This window comes from Rhipicephalus microplus, chromosome 6, assembly GCF_043290135.1.
Source record: "Rhipicephalus microplus isolate Deutch F79 chromosome 6, USDA_Rmic, whole genome shotgun sequence".
NCBI classification, from domain to species: Eukaryota; Metazoa; Arthropoda; class Arachnida; order Ixodida; family Ixodidae; genus Rhipicephalus; species Rhipicephalus microplus.
The window spans coordinates 109,691,336-109,706,371 of record NC_134705.1 but is presented as its reverse complement, the minus strand read 5'-3'; the positions used below and the strand labels follow the sequence as shown (position 1 = coordinate 109,706,371).

At 44.1% G+C, this 15,036-nt stretch overlaps 1 long non-coding RNA gene across 1 annotated transcript; it reads right to left on the bottom strand.

The window, feature by feature from the left end:
• Positions 1-12,352: 12,352 nt before the first annotated feature.
• Positions 12,353-13,203, bottom strand: LOC142764865 (uncharacterized). The gene is made up of 2 exons (XR_012883932.1): positions 12,983-13,203; positions 12,353-12,609 (listed from the first exon to the last, which is right to left on the bottom strand). It is a non-coding gene; the product is annotated as an uncharacterized LOC142764865 (long non-coding RNA).
• Positions 13,204-15,036: the final 1,833 nt, after the last annotated feature.

Here is a 15,036-nt window from a genome sequence, read left to right as displayed (position 1 = left end):
GCTGAAGTAACAGGGCTGCCACCAGGCTGTGTTATCAGCGTTTTAGTTCTTTTGGCGTGCTCCAGATAGCTGCGCTGCTCTTTCGGGACTACGGGTACTGCCGTATCGATTGCCTCCGCGGAGGCACTGGTTGCCCGTACATGGGAGCTGGTTGTTTGAAGTTTGGGCCTCGCCTAGTGAGGTGAGGCCTTGAGACCTGAGTACCTTGGAGTCTCTGGTCACCTTTCAAAATTTAGCGTCGTATCTGCGCGTTAATCTGCAAATTTCTTCGAAAGACGGTAGTCTTGCGTGTGAAGAGAGTGAACAAAACATTTATTTGATGTTGTGCGCAAGAAAATCGGTGAATAGTATTCTGGAGGCGCTGCGTTAGAGTGCCTCGATTGCGCAGCGGAGATGAACGAGCACATCAAGTCATTTCACACGTGAGACTTGAGCGCCATCTGGCAGTTTTCTTGGAAATCGAAGCGCGTGGCTGTAAGACGGTTGTGCGCGTCTGTCTCAGAGGTTGATTGATATGTGGAGTTTAACGTCTCAAAACAACCATATGGTTATGGGAGACGCCGTAGTTGAAGGCTCGGAAAAGTTTGACCACCTGGGGTTTTTTAACGTGCACCCAAGTCTGAGCACACGGGCCTACAACATTTCCGCCTCCATCGAAAATGCATCCGCCACAGCCGGGATTTGATCCCGCAAACGGCGGGTCAGCAGCCGAGCACCTTAGCCAATTGACCACCGCGGCGGGGCCATCTCGGAGGTGTCAGAGGTGATAAGGTGTATAATGTAAGGTGACGGGTGGGTGCCACCACCATCTTGTGCTGGCAAAGCATTAGAAACGCCTTTTCGTGCAAGCGTTGCCTGGTCAGCACAGCGTGATAAGCGTTACGGTCCCTAAAATTACTTATTAATGCCTTTTTTATCAAAGACGCACATGCAGAATATATACGTGTTCTTGTGGCGCCCCAGACATGCGCAATAATTGCTTTATAATCGACAATTGCACAAGTATGAACGCTAAATCCTGAGCAACACTGCTGGCGCTACGGATGAGGTCGGCCGTTTCAAATACCTATTGTGCCGCTAAAAGTGGACAAACAGACAAATGTACAGACAGACAGACAGACACCAAAATTTTTGCGTCAAAGGTTCCCCAAAAAAACTACCGTCTTCAATAGTAGGTGGAGTAGACTCAACTACTGCCGCCTTGGGTGCAGGCGCTACAGCCAATGGCTCGCTAAGCGCAGGCCGGAGGAGTGGCGAGGGCTGGTCCGGTGGTGCCCCCTGACGCGCCGCATCAGCATATTTCGGGGCACAAAATGGCGAACCTCTTCTTCTTACTTCTTTAAATGTGATGTTTTTTTTACATTTATTTTTCTGTTTTTCGAAAATGAACAGGATCGTGAGTATACGGCATGAAACCCATCACAGTTCACACAGTGTGCCGGTTCTTTGCAGTTGTCGGACGCGTGGCCCACGGCTCCACACAGAGCAAAAGTTTGCTGGCCCCGACAGCTTATCGAGCCATGGGCATATCTCCGACATTGGAAGCAACAGCGGGAGTTAAAAAAGTATTACCTCACGGATGTCTTTGTATGCCCGGTTTGAGTGGCTTCCGGCAGATCGCTCGAGGCAAAGGTCAATATTAGGTTTTTAGTTGGTGTTTGTTTTTTTTCTCTTCTGATCTTAATACGCTGTACGTTGGTAAAGTTCTGGCTCTTCATCCTTCCAGAAGTTCAGCTTCGGTCAGGTCAAGCAAATCTGCGCACGACACTTCCCGCGAGCCGAGTTGGTAGACCTGTGCGGTGCAATGCCGATTGGTGTATCGCCAAAAGTTGTGAGAGAGTTCAGCTTTTCGAATAGTCTTTCTGTCATACCTCAAGGATTAGGTCTTCGCTGGCTATTCTGGCAACCTTGTACCCGGCACCTAGAGTTTCGGTTAAGCACCTAGCAACAACGAAGGGGGATATAGTTCTGGCATGCTTGTTTCTTTTCTCGCCGAGTGTAACGTGAAAGTGAGGGAAGATTTGTCTTGGCCGGTTGGAAAAATTGATGTCTTCGGTGCGTGCCCGCTTTGAGGAGGCACGATCACTAAGTGAAGGGAATGTTTTTGCATGCTAATTGTATGTTGTTCTGCAGCGTTGGCGGCTACCAAGCAGGGAGGCCGACGAGGGGACGCTCCAAGTTTGCGGATGCGCAAAGCTTGCAGGCATCAGCCATACAACACTGCTAGAACCCAATGCGCCCATACCAAAATAGGCTATTTGCTCTGGGTTAACTCTTGCCGCCGCAAAATTGGAACTGAACAGAAGGGAGAAGTTGTCAGGAAAAATAAAAAAGGCAAGACGAGGATGTGGAGAGATAGAGAAAAAAAGAACTGCCGATTTCCCCTGTGTGGGTGAGCCCAAGGGCGCCGTTAAGTGAATCCAGGTCGAAAGGTGTGTGTTGCCTTTGCTGGGGGTCCTACAAGGTCAAATCACCCGGGCTTTTGCTCAACTCCCAGGATCTCCTTTTCCCCGGACACGGCGTAACCACGCAGCGCTTGGCATGGGAGCAGTTCGAAACCCTCCCCACATTAGCTTGGGTCCAGGGTAAGGTGAGTGACTCTGGAAGAATATAAAAATAATAAAGGTACAAAATGTTTTAACAGACAAGCGAAGTCGAAATATAGGTGCTGCGTCGTTGCTCACGGCATGTGATGAAGCATTGCTTGGATTTAGTGAGACACAAGTGAACTCGTACACTTTACTCAGTGAAATTCTTTTCGCACTAAAAGTTTCCAGCCTTTTAATATAGAAGGATGCCTCTGATGTGAATAATCCCCCTATAAACGGCATGGCCAAGTTATCAAAACGGGGCCCTAAAAAATCAGGGCAGCATGGTTCAATGGGCGCGGGAGATGGCGGAGGCGCGCGTAACCTGGAGTAGGCAGGTCGCCCACCTTGTGCACGCAACGAGTTTGCTCAAATAAAACTTTTTTCTCTTTCTCAAACGAACTTTGCTATTGCGTCTGACGTAACCTCTTTCCCTAAGACAGCTCACTCCTCATAGGTTGGCATATGCATCCATATACACCCATACGAATATGCATCAAAGCATATTTCTTCGTGGTTTGTACATAGTATACGAAAAAGAACAGTATCGCACACAGTTCTAAAACGGTTCTCACTGCTCCGTATTCAGGGCCAACATGTGCTCCGGTGGCCTTTCAGGCGTTAGAAGAAGCTCTGCAGCCGGCACCGGCAACACCGCTCTCTAGAAAAAGTGTGGACTTCCTAAGTAACCAGAGTAGCTATGAGATTGTGCACGAAGGTTGGCAGCTACGCACTTGGGGTGTTGAGACACCCTGAGGCCGTAAAAAAAACCAACGAACAGCGGCGGATGTCTCAAGGTGGCGCAAAACATTATCGCCATTAAACTTGATGCTGAGCTGTCAGTCTGGAGCTGTAAGCTCATCTTCACCCAATTCAGGAGTGGTTGCGAGGAAGTTTGGAGCGGTGCGTGTGTTTTGCAGCGCTAATGCACACATATCCGCGTGTGCCGACGACGTCATAGGAACGGCTAATTGCACGGGAGATGCGACCCTGTGTCTGATATAGCAGTACAAGCAAAACCAAAGATGCCGGAAACTGAATGAGAAGGCCATCTCCACACATTCCGTAAGCGGCCTACCTTCGGACATATTTTTTTAGAATAAACTTTCTCTGACTCCTAGCGACCACTCTTTATAAATAGCTGGCATAAATTTCTGGCAATTATTACTGCTCAACATTGTGAACTTGCGAAGCTGGCACTTCAATTGAACATTTGAGTTGCAAAGGTTCTTTTCATTACATAACTTTGATGTTACCGTAGCATATTTCCGAGGGGCACCCACTTTTGTCATGTTCGCAAGCGTGTTTCCAACAACACACGCACAATTGTTCGCACAAAGGTCTGTCGAAAATCTCTTTATTATCAAAACGGGAGAATTCCAATTGATTCTGAAAGTTGAGGGGCTGGAATAACTACCACAAAGTGCATGGTACACCAATACAAACTCAACTAGATTTAATATGCTAAATCAACAATATAAAATGCCGATCACTTGTGGTCAATTTTCTTATGTGTGATAGCGAAAGATTTAAGATGTAAGAAAACTTATCTTGAAGTACCTGACATTTTTTTCACACTGGGAGATGCTCAATGATGGCAAAGGCTTGTAGTGGGTGCAGTTTCTAGTTTTGTGTTTTATTGCCTGCTCTGCAGCACTGACACTCAGGCGTATATAAAACTCAAAAGTATATATTTTAAAAACTTTTTAGACCTAGTAATTGGGTTTATTTCACGAAGTACACGTGAACAAACAAGAACGAGAAATAATAAAGGCGAGTCTGACTTCAGTGGTTCAAATAAATTGAAAACTCACTTTATATGTATTATCACCTATGCATCACTTATGCAAAATCTGTTTGCATGTAGCAGCTGCCGTGTTCAAGGCTAAGCTGGATTAGAATATGCAGACATGGAGCCTATATTGATACTTATCAACGTGCGGTGGCAGTGCCGACTGTTTTTGTATGCCGCTTTCTTTATACTAAGCACTTGGGCTGCTGAAAAAATAAAGTGTAGAGCAAAGTAATTTCTATGCTATTAGAGTTTCTTGCTGCCAATATGGAGCAGCAGTTTGTTGATTTGCTACGTAATATCAGGAGTATTTATTTATTTACAGGTACCTTACAGGCCCTTTATTAGGGCATTGAGTAAGGGGGGCTATCAAAGACATGTACAACAAGTAAAAGGGCGAAAGGTGCCAAAACGTAAGCTCGAGACATGAGTAACAAATAAGCAAGAAATAAGCAAGTATAAATTGACAGCATACATCGTTACCAAAAAACTAGAAAGATGCAGTTCATGGCACGCAGCAGTTAGGAAGTGTACAATACGTGTAAGTTAAATTAACACAGATTGTGGTATAATACACTGGGAAAATCATGAAAGCGCTTGCAGAAAGTGTGGACAGTTCGTCCTAAGCAAACAAAAATAAAGCACAAAAATAAGGGGGCAATAGGCGCATTAGAAAGAAGCTTTTTGCACACCATTATGAATGTCATATACATACAAGAACGAAGCTGTGAACATGAAATTATCAACCAAAATGTAAGACCAATTTGTTGCGGAAGGAAACAGGGTTAGTGTCAGATACCAAGTTATCGGGAAGATCATTCCACAACGTGATGGCACGAGGCAAAGCGGATGCGTTAAAAGAGTTCGTTTTGCCGTACATGCGCGAGAAACTAAGCCGGTTGTGTAGTCTAGTTGATAAATAGGAGGGTCGTTCAATTGGAAGTCTGGTCATTTTAGTGCTATTGACGTATTTATGAAAGAGGCATATAAGAGAAATGTTGCGGCGAGTGGATAATAATTGAAGTGAATAATCCGTTTTGAGTTGTGTTACGCTGCAGCAGAAATTATAATTACGAGAAATGAATCGGACTGCCCTATTTTGAACTGCCACGATCATGTTGGTTAAGTAATTTTGGTGGGGGGACCAGATTGGTGAGGCAAATTCAAGTTGAGGTCGAACAAAAGTTTCGTAGGCTAGTTTTCGGACGTTAGCGGGGGAGGAATGTAAGTTACGGCGTAGGTATCCCAGTGATCTCGAGGCATTTGCGCAGATGTTAGTGATGTGAGAGGACCATGAAAGATTTTGTGTATTAGGAGCTTTACGCCCAAAAATTGATATATGAATATTCGCATCATTCAGTGGCAGATTCGAAGTGACCCACGAATTTTTCGTTAGAGCACTTTACTCTAACGGAGGGCAAGAGAAGAGAATCTACCCATGGAACACACGTGCTCCTTGTGGAACAAATGGCAGGCTGAAAACAAAACACGATGCGCGCGTCTGGATTCTTCCTTGAGTAAGCGTGCTGGGCACAGTGACGCTAGCAATTCGTGAGCTCTGATTCGAGGCGCAACTGACGCTACTAGTGTCTGTCGGCTCACCCAAAGTTGGCTCTGTTTCAAGAGGTTTCAAGGCACGGGGCGGTCGCCACTTCCGGTCAAATCCACTTTTTTTTTCGGAGCAGAAAAATTTGCTCCGTGGAATGGATCTCGCGACGGAGACGCTCTCAATAGAACACTCTCAATCTCAATTGAGGTAGCACTCTCAATCTGCCAATAGAAAAGAGTTGCTCCAAGTGGAGCAGCAGAAAGTATTACTGGAAGTGCTCCGAATCTACCAACGGATGACACTAATGAGAGAGCCATAGTCGAGAGCTCCGAAAATGTTTACGATATGATATTCTTTATTTACCATGCCATAAAAGAGTAAACGGACATCTACTCGCTCATCTCTACTGAAATGTAAAAGCCGAGGCCGGGATCAAAGCCGCTACATTCGGGTTAGCAGCCGAGCACTGTGGGCGCTGTTTACGTCGAGGCAGACATGCTTTCTTCCGGCTGCTCCTTGAGGCTAATGCTGTGATCTCGATCACAGTCTCTAAGATGCGGTACACAACAGAATCAAGGCTCATCAGAAAAGATTTCTTCGTATCATGCTGGAGCATGAAAGTTTTCGCCATGTGCTTCCAGCTAGCGAAAGATATATTTCCTGTAACCACCTCAAAGCTGCTTCACAGCTTCTCGTGCATTCCTGCGCTGCTGTTGATGACATTATTTGAGACGTCGCAGTAACAATAAGTCTACATTATAGAAGAGTAGCTAGTGCGCAATAATTCGCTCTGAGAGAACGGAACGACTGCAGTGAAACATTTTGTTTGTACGGTTAAGTGCCGAATGTGAAGCTGAACATTCTACCGCTCGATTATATGCTTTGCGCATTAATTGTTTCACTATGCGGGATTTTAGAGCACTTTCTGCAATATCACTGTCGAATCTAGAGGGTTGGCGCGCATAATCTGACCAGCATACTTTAAGTTTTCACAGTTTTACCCCAAGAAGACACTATATCGGTTTCTTCCAAAAACTAATCTCTCTTGGGATCCCCCTCCATACTGTGAAATTTTAACAGACGATTCAAATCGATGACACTTTTGGTTGGAAACTCGAAAAAAGGACTGTTTCACGAAGTATGTGACAACAAAGTATGGGTACGCTATGGTTTATTCACGTTCACGTGGTTTCGCCAGCGTTCTGCCGGCGCAGCAACGCTAGTTGAAACTGCTTGAAATCGTAAGGTGGCAGGAGGCGCCGAAAGTGACAGTGTCAACGCGAATATTACCGCAATATTGTGTTATCTACTAGCACATGCCCGGTGAATACTGCATAGAATGCCAGCTAATCGGAACCTACTGCTGGGAGCTAACACTTTCGTGCTCTATGTTCACGTGCGTGAAATGCCTAATGTTTGTTGCATTTTTATCATATGGTAATTTGATACAAATTTGCACAATGTTTATTGCAACACGAAAGAGTTTTACGTGAATATCCACAATGGTTTCACTCACTCAGTAGTTACGTCATGAATATGATGATGTAAAGTATAGAATAAGATTGCAAAACAAAAAAAACAAAACAAAGCAACGTTTTGTCGCGGGACGACGACCCGCAGCGTCTCACTCAGCGGCGCGTGGCGGCGCCAAACACCAGACCACGACACGACGTTGCCAATAATTATAACGACAAGCGATGTATAAACACCATATACCGTTTGACCCTTTGGCGGTCCTCAAAGCTCCACAGCATCAGCACATTTTGGTCGTTGGTAGCGAGAGGGTGCGCTCTAGAAGTCGTCATCACTCGCGTTTTTTTTGCGCGTAGTGTCTCTCCTACGCGCGAGCTTATCAGACTGATAGTTCGGGAGTCAACGAAGGTCAATTTGCTCACTGCCGTGGCCGCGGTAAAGAAAAGAAGTAAGAATTGTAACAGTTGTTCGCGCTTTTTCTGTTAATAGTTGTGTGCTCGTTTCGTACATATTTTAGTCGGTGCGTGTAAGTGTGAAACTGTTACAGTTGTATGTTCGCACTCGGCACGTGCATGCTCATTTCGTGCGTGTTTTCTACTTGAGGCGTGCATGCAAGTTTCAAGCTACCAGTCTTTCTTCGCGTGAGGTTGCAATTTGTTGCTGTGGCATTTATTTCTCGCTCTGTGAGGACACGTTTCACATTCGTGCTATAGAAATTTCTAGAAAGAGGAATCAGCCATGTTTTTTTAAAGACAACGGTATAGATATGGTTTAATGCACAACAACCAGGATGGGCTGCCTTAGGCCATACGTCTCGAAATCGGTGAATAGCGCTTTTTTTCCGTCATAGCTGTGCCGAATCATGTCGTATGGTAAAATCTCTTCTCCTCAACTCTGCAGTAACCGTTGGGTATTCAAATCGTCACCAAGGCTTTTTACTGAAAGCAGACAAAATTCAGAACGATAGCTGCCCTGAATACCACATAGTGACAAACCTGTATCTTAATTCTGGTTGTAAGCCAGTATTTTACACGTAATAAGTGTTAGTGCACTGACTAGTAAATCTCGCTTTCGTCTACTGGCCCTTACGTGCTTGTCTGACATATTTATGCCATATGACATATTAGTATCTAAACATAAGCAAGTAGTGCGTTGCTCCAGCGACATTAGTAGGTTTTGGACACAGGTCTCCAAACTGGCAGCGCCACGCCGTGGTGGTCTAGGCACTAAGGTACTCGGCTGCTGACCGGCAGTTCGCGGTATCAAATCCCGGTCGCGGCGGCTGTATTTTAGATGGAGGCGAAAATGCTGTAAGCCCGTGTGCTCAGGTTTGGCTGCCCGTTCAAGAACACCAAATGGTCGAAATTTCCGGAGTGCTTCACTACGGCATGTCCGAATATCATATAGTTGTTTTGGGACGTTAAACCTCAGATATCATCAATGAATCCAACTTGGCACCAAAAGGGTTTCCTTCATCAATGTTCCAACAAGCGGCAGCAATTTCGCATCAAATCTGGACATTATCTAAAATACATTAAGGCAATTGAGAAAAATCGCTTATCTTCTAGCTATAAACCACAGCATCTACATTTATAGACAATACAAGCTCGATAAAAATTTCTGTCTTTGGGCTTGAACCGAAGACTGTATTTATGTATATGTGTGAATATTGCGATAGTTTTGTGTTGAAATGAATGCTACGAAATCATCTGTAAGTGCTGAGATGTGTGACTCAAATCACTTGGGGCAAATTATAGAAGCAGCATTATTATGCCAGTAGTTATGACCTCACTAGCTAGCAATTATTTATACAACTAGCAGAGAGATACATCAAGTCTCTCCTCACAAAGCTTACTTAACGTCATTCCATACCATTTCGTGTATCCAAATATTCCTGCTAATGCATAGGTGTCAGGTACTAAAGTGGATACAATGAAGACGTATTTTGCTAGTGTCCCAGAATATCTTTTATTTTCACCCAGCCGCAAGAATGACGTAAGAAGCCTTGTTGAGCAGCAAGTTACTGTTATACTAAAATCGAACGACCAACGTGGTCGATGAGGGCCACAGGATTGAACGCCCTGATTCTAATACATCATAATTAATATGGCCACGTGCAATTTTCTTTCTTTTTGCATTCAACTAACGCACTATAAGTGCATTGCACACTCTAGGTCACATTCCCGTACATGTACTAATATTGAAAGTATTTAAAAGAACATAAACCATGAAAAGCACTCGTCTGTCAAATCTGAAAGACAAGGGAAGGAGTGCGTAAACAACTTTATTCAGTTCCTGCTGGTGACCGGGCTGGGTTCCCGCTTTGGAGTCGGCCGAGAGACCATGTGAAGTCTCTCGACTTCGATAATAAAATTTTCCTATCGTCGCTTATTGGACGACATGTAAAGTTTTGATTGCGTATATACTAGCAAGACGGAAAATTTGAGAAGTGGGTCAAACACCATGTGCACAAGATTAACGGAGGTCCATAATATATTAGCGAAGCTTCTAGATGGACGTATCAAAGTCACGTTCGACAACAAGCCTGCAAGTGCCCCCTTTTTAACTCAAAGTGAGTGCGCTGTTCCTATACTGATGGTGCGTTTTTTTTTGTACAGAATAATTCAGTAAGGCGAAGGTCTGAGATGTATGAATAAACGTTACCTTTCATCAGCAAACTGCGTCAGCGTCGACGCGCCTATTGAAAAAATTATCTTGCCGTGACATTGCCATCCTATACGTCATAATGGCATCACAGATCACAAAATTGTGTTATGCGATTACGATGTCAATATGAGGTCACAGCTTCGTAGCACAATAACGACATCTGATGTCATCATAACTTAGTCAATTGCAGGACGATCATGGAGGCCATGCAATACCAGGTGAGGTACCCACAATCCTGGAGGGAATGCACAGCCACATGAAGGTGCAAATAGCCTTCGCACTTTGGCGGGCCACAAAGCATACATCGACTGAGAAATAAAACTGAAATGGCTTTCTCCTTCCAATGCTCTTTCTAGGCCTAGAGGGCTTTTTGAGTTTTCGTTCAGCTTTTGGTTCGTAACAAGAACATATCTTAAGTGCCACCAGTCAGCAACAACGGAGTGATCCACACTGACCGCTGTCACTGCGGGGCTGGCTAATATTTCCAGAGCTACAAAAGCATGAATCCCCATTAAAATTGATGCGAATGCAATCGCCGCTGTAGCCTAAATCGTCGAGCATCTGAAGCAATATATAAATGCTGTTGGTTCGGTCTCTAAATAGAGTGTGTTTCTGATCCATTTTAATTGTTTGCCTAATAAAGTTCAAACCTCCAAGTCATCTTTCTCCTACCCTCCTTATTTTGGTTGTCTTTTGGCATAATCAGCATGAGTTTACCAAGTGAAATGAGCCAGTATTACGAATGAAGGCCAAAAGTATCGAATAATAGTGCTATGACTAACAAATCAAAACTCGCAAATGACGAGACTGAGCAAAGTTGTATGAAGGCTACGGCATTACCCGCAAAAGGCTAGCTTTTCGTAATTTCTTTTTTAAATTGCGGCTGTAAGCCTGTGTTTCTTAAGATTGGAAAGTTTGCGATACACTTACATGATTGCATTCATAAGCATTGTAGTTTAAACAGCTGTTTTTCCAATGGATTGTTCAGTTGCGCCTAAAATCATTCCAAAATTTTTATGATGCATGCCACGCGCATGTAACACTGTGATTTTTTGGTAAACTTGAAGCGTTCTGCCACTTTTTGATCTGCGAGTGCCACGCTCCACTCAGGTGTTACGCTCTGTGACCAAAGGTTTATAACACAAGGTAAAAGCAGTTATAAATAAGACTGGCAAGAGCATCATTCTTTACCGTTTGTATCAAACTGTTTAGAAAGTATTGCTTGACTTTCACCAAAGACATAAATTATTGGTAGCGCGAGTGACTTTTTCTCGCTTACTGACATTTTCCTTGAATGCATGCACCTATAAAGGCAAGAAATAAGTACAATTATTGTACGTGTATCGATGGTGATAAAATGATGGATTGTAACGGACATAATATTGGTGTTGTTTGGGGTTCAAAAACGACAATATAATATTAAAAAAAGCCGTCGTAAAGGCATCGGAGAGTTTGAGCAATCTGTTAATTTTGAACGTACACCAGAACCATGTGAATAATATAATACGTAATGGATATCGCAATAATGTTTTAATTACCTCTCGTACCTTCCGACAGGCCACAATTGCAATATACTTTATAGATTCCGTTGACTGGAGTGGATGAGCAGTATTTGCCGAGCTTCGCAGCACTGTGGCACTGCGTTCTATGCAGCCAATTTCGACAGCACGCACTCCACTTACATTTACTCGTGTGACGGCAGCTTTTATCGTAGTCTCGGACCTATAATCGTAGTAAATACGGTTTCTGCAAAAAACACAGTTGCTGCTCTAGTTTTGTTTTTGTTAACCATCGATTGAAAGTTGTGCGTCTTCAGTTCATAAAATAAACTTCTGATGCTTCATTAGCGAACATTTTAGCAACATATCATCGGATTGAAGTATTACGGCACCGCTGTAATGAATACAAAGACAAGATGAAGACAGCACCTGCGATGACCTGTGATAGCACATGTCCTGTCTTCATGAATTACTCTATATGCGTTAGTGCGCTACTGTAGTACATAAGAATGCCCCGCCGCGGTGGTCTAGTGGCTAAGGTAGTTGGCTGCCGACCCGCAGGTCGCGGGATCAAATCCCGGCTGTGGCGGCTGCATTTCCGACGGAGGCGGAAATGTTGTGGGCCCATGTGCTCGGATTTGGGTGCAAGCTGAAGAACCCCAGGTGGTCGAAATTTCTGGAGCCCTCCACTACGGCGTCTCTCATAATCATGTGGTGGTTTTGGGACGTTAAACCCCACATATCAATGTAGTAGTTAAGAATGAGGTTGTTATTCTGCAATGCAATTCTTTGCACATGTTTATTGCAAAATTCGTAAAATATAAGCAAGAACTGGGACAGCTGTTTTGGACATCTATTTACTTGGAATGCCATAGCGATATGTGAAAAGCGGCAAGCATATTTTCTACAATGGCTTGGCAATGCAGCTGCTTACGTAGTTTTGAATTGTGAAGTCTTTACTTGTCAGGGCTGATTAAGTTAATGAAATTATAGGATGCCTTGCATGGTGTGAAAACTGTATCCAACTCTTTTGGTTGATTGCTTCCTATAGGAAGGGAAACAACACTGAAAATCAATCAAATATAATCAGCATCCATTTCGTCTAAAACAGATGTTCATCATATACTTGACTAGACATAAAATAAAGCCTTGCTGACATCGTTCGTATTTTAAAAGCATGAACACTTGGAAATCTGTAGAAGTTCCGGAATATTTTCACACGAATCTTTTCACGTCTTGTATAGCACTTAATCAGAGTAGCTCGCTACAAAACCTTTAGAATTGCAAAGTGGTTGAAATACTTAGATTGTGCTTTTATAAAATAAACGCTATCAAACCTGTCCTCAGTACTAAGAATAGGGAAGTGACGGAAAAAACATTCATCACTATTACTTACAATCAAACTTGCTCGTACTTGCCTTTTTTGGTTTACGAACTGACGTTGAGCATAATATGACTGTCACCAGCAACGCAAAGAAAATAAATTTGAAGCAGCGGCTCATTCGCTTTGATGCTACCACGGAGAATGTTGCTTAGCGAAAATGTTCCGCGAGCACTTGCTCAGTGAAATCTGAGCGGATCTCCGCGCTCCTCCAATGCAGAACAGCTTGAGAACTTCATGAGCTCACAGAGAAACAGAGGAGAGGCCCACCTTGTAGATTCTATAAGCTAAAGGTTCAATTTCTTGGGTCACAACACACACCTGCGACCTTCTAGCAATTGCTGATTTACAATAAACAATAGGCTCTGCTAGACTTCAAGCACGTTTCTCTTCAGGTGGCCTTGCCTTGCGATTCCAGCTTCGAGATTTTAACAACGCACATGCTCAAACGAGCGTAAGCAGGTGTGCCTATCTGGTGGCAAGCATCGAGGCTCTACAGAATATGAATGTCAGCTTTACGGTGCACGGATGGCACTTAGTGTCTTTGTTTAGCATCGTTATAAAAACGGCCGGCATAGTAAATAGAAACGTTGTTGTGTGCAGTCATACTGCCGTGCGGCCCCATATGGTCGGCGTTGGACGCCCAATCATTAATAGATATGTGAGGTTTAACCTGCCAAAACCACCATATGATAAGAGAGACGCCGTAGTGGAGGGCTTCGGAAATTTTGACCATCTGGGGTTCTTTACCGTTTACCTAAATATGAGCACACGGGCTTACAACATTTATGCCTCCATCGGCAATGCAGCCGCCGCAGCCGGGATTCGATTCCGCGACCTGCGGGTCAGCAGCCGAGTACCTTAGCTACTACACCACCGTGGCAGGGCTGGATGCCTAATCATGAGCGTGTGTTAAAACGGTAGTGGTAATGAGTTTACGTCACAGAGGATGTAGCGTCGGAGTTAGTGGTGCTATTTATGAGATAATGTGACGGTTGAAACTCTGCCATTCATAATCAGGCTCAGAGGAGGAATGAAAGTCATTCTAATGCGTGGCAATCAAAGTGATATAGCACATAGCCACGCCAGTGCCCTTTTTTTCATTCGGTGCAGGACATGATTGCCAGTAACTTTCGTCAACCACTTTCAAGACAATGTAACTCGTTACGATTGTACTTACATGCACAACACGTATGTTACTCAAATGACTGAAGCAATCTTGTCAGGTAGGATAATTCACCTTGAGACCTCACAGCAGGGTTAACAGTCTCAAGCTTTTTTCCTTGTTCAGGAGCTTATCTCAGTTATAGTGTGGTTCTCATATCACGTGAAATAGCGTCTGAAAATAATCGCGTTGTTGTAGCATTTCGGGCGAGGAGACATGTTGACAGACGAAACAATGCACTACAGGAGCATACAATCTCCTGAGACGTCACCACCAAGAATTGAATAGCGAGCGCATCCTTAAAGGGCCACTTAGCAAGCTCACAACACACAAAAAAGTGCGCAATCATCTTTGCTGATATTTGTCGTCCTTGACACGCTATTATAACGTAGACAGTAGTTTCGTGACGTCTACAGCGTACATGCTCTCGATTCATTGATATACGTGAAATATCACATGTGATTTGTCTCCTGCACTGCTTTGCCATGGAGCTGCCCATCCGTTTTTTCTCCCGCATAGATATGGTGCACAATCAACCGATCAACCTAAATTCTTGTGCTTACAACTGCTCAAGCGAGGGCAACAGCGTGCAGCCAAGAAGTCCGAAATCCTGATAGGCTCGAGCAGTTCGTTCCGATATTGTTCACGGGCATTCAGGAACTAATGAGCGAAGAGGAAGCATCGTGTGGATGATGGAGAGGAGAAAATTATCTCCTCGTCTTTAAACGCAAGGTGGTGAGTGGTCCTTTAGAGCCGAATCTGTAAGCGAAAGTGCACTACCACACGTAGTCCAGGTCGTCATTATCACCTACATCTTTAACGAAGGATGGAGAGGCCCGGTTGTGCCTATCGCTTCTGAAACTTATTTATTTAGTTTATTAGGTGTGAATACACTTTATAAGCGACCCCAAACCATCCACCG